Genomic DNA, 2,500 nt, shown 5'->3' with positions numbered 1-2,500 from the left:
GCAGGAATGCATGTGCAGTCAAAAAAGTGAATATTTTTCACGGATAGACCCCGTGAAACGCTAGAAATTGGCGGCGATGTCTCTCTTGTGGCTCACGGGGCTGTTAGGGTGGCACAGAAATCCCTCGGAATGGGAAAACGGGTCATTTTCGTGTCGCCACATTGCATGCGAACCGCATGAAACTTCCAGAGGCATTTGCAGCAGAAATGCATGTGCAGTCAAAAAATTGAATATTTTTCACGGATAGACCCCGTGAAACGCTAGAAATTGGCGGGGATGTGTCTCTTGTGGCTCACGGGGCTGTTAGGGTGGCACAGAAATCCCTCGGAATGGGAAAAAACGGGTCATTTTCGTGTCGCCACATTGCATGCGAACCGCATGAAACTTCCAGAGGCATTTGCAGCAGGAATGCATGTGCACTCAAAAAATGTGATATTTTTCACGGAGAGACCCCGTGAAACGCTAGAAGTGGGCGGGGATGTCTCTCTTGTGGCTCACGGGGCTGTTAGGGTGGCACAGAAATCCCTCGGAATGGGAAAACGGGTCATTTTCGTGTCGCCACATTGCATACGAACCGCATGAAACTTCCAGAGGCATTTGCAGCAGGAATGCATGTGCACTCAAAAAAGTGAATATTTCTCACGGATAGACCCCGTGATACGCTAGAAATTGGCGGGGATGTCTCTCTTGTGGCTCACGGGGCTGTTAGGGTGGCACAGAAATCCCTCGGAATGGGAAAACGGGTCATTTTCGTGTCGCCACATTGCATGCGAACCGCATGCAACTTCCAGAGGCATTTGCAGCAGAAATGCATGTGCAGTCAAAAAAAAATTGATATTTTTCACGGATAGACCCCGTGAAACGCTAGAAATTGGCGGGGATGTGTCTCTTGTGGCTCACGGGGCTGTTCGGGTCGCACAGAAATCCCTGGGAATGGGAAAACGGGTCATTTTCGTGTTGCCACATTGCGTACGAACCGCATGAAACTTCCAGAGGCATTTGCAGCAGGAATGCATGTGCACTCAAAAACTTCTATATGTTTCACGGATAGACCCCGTGAAACGCTAGAAATTGGCGGGGATGTGTCTCTTGTGGCTCACGGGGCTGTTAGGGTGGCACAGAACTCCCTCGGAATGGGAAAAGGGGTCATTTTCGTGTTGCCACATTGCATAGGAACGCCATGAAACTTCCAGAGGCATTTGCAGCCGAAAGGCACGTGCACTCAAAAATTTTAATATTTTTCACGCATAGACCCCGTCAAACGCTAGAAGTTGGCGGGGATGTCTCTCTTGTGGCTCACGGGGCTGTTAGGGTCGCACAGAAATGCCTCGGAATGGGAAAACGGGTCATTTTTGTGTGGCCACATTGCATAGGAACGGCATGAAACTTCCAGAGGCATTTGCAGCAGGAATGCATGTGCACTCAAAAACGTCTATATTTTTCACGGATAGACCCCGTGAAACGCTATAAATTGGCGGGGATGTCTCTCTTGTGGCTCACGGGCGCTGTTAGTTAGGGTCGCACAGAAATCCCTCGGAATGGGAAAAGGGGTCATTTTCGTGTTGCCACATTGCGTACGAACGGCATGAAACTTCCAGAGGCATCTGCAGCAGAAATGCATGTGCACTCAAAAACGTCTATATTTTTCACGGATAGACCCCGTGAAACGCTAGAAATTGGCGGGGATGTGTCTCTTGTGGCTCACGGGGCTGTTAGGGTCGCACAGAAATCCCTCGGAATGGGAAAACGGGTCATTTTCGTGTTGCCACAATTGGCATACGAACGGCATGAAACTTCCAGAGGCATTTGCAGCAGAAATGCATGTGCACTCAAAAACGTGAATATTTTTTCACGGATAGACCCCGTCAAACGCTCGAATTTGGCGGGGATGTTTCTCTTGTGGGTCACGGGGCTGTTCGGCTCGCACAGAACTCCCTTGGTCCACCTGATTCGTGCATACAGGCAGCAACTAAAACTCTGTAAACCTGCTGTGAGGACATCTAAACAGTGGACCAGTGAGGCTGTGGAAGATTTGCGGGCGTGCTTAGACTGTACTGACTGGGATATGTTCACGACTGCTACCAATAGTCTGGATGAACTCACAGAGGCTGTGTACATCAGCTTCTGTGAGGACTGCTGTATCCCAACACGTACCAGGGTGAACTTTAACAACAACAAGCCCTGGTTCTCAGCAAAGCTCAAAAGGTTGAGGTTGGAGAAGGAGGAAGCGTTTAGGAGTGGGGATAGAGACAGATTCAAGGAGTCGAAGAACAGGTTTAGCAAAGCGGTGAGAGAGGCTAAACGACTGTACTCAGAGACACTAAAACACCAGTTCTCTACTAACGACGCTGCTTCTGTCTGCCAAAGGGCTCAGGCACATCACCAACTACAAACCCAGAGCGCCCCACACCACTAACGACTCCCGCCTAGCCAACGACCTGAACGAGTTCTACCGTAGATTTGAAAGACAATTGGACTGTCCTGAACCACCCCTTCCCAC

The sequence above is a fragment of the Petromyzon marinus genome, unplaced genomic scaffold (assembly GCF_048934315.1).
Source record: "Petromyzon marinus isolate PM22_M1 ecotype Great Lakes invasive population unplaced genomic scaffold, UKy_Petmar_22M1.pri1.0 PM_G_Scaffold_164, whole genome shotgun sequence".
NCBI lineage: Eukaryota > Metazoa > Chordata > Hyperoartia > Petromyzontiformes > Petromyzontidae > Petromyzon > Petromyzon marinus.
The sequence above is the reverse complement of the archived record's forward strand: the minus strand, read 5'-3'. Positions refer to the sequence as shown.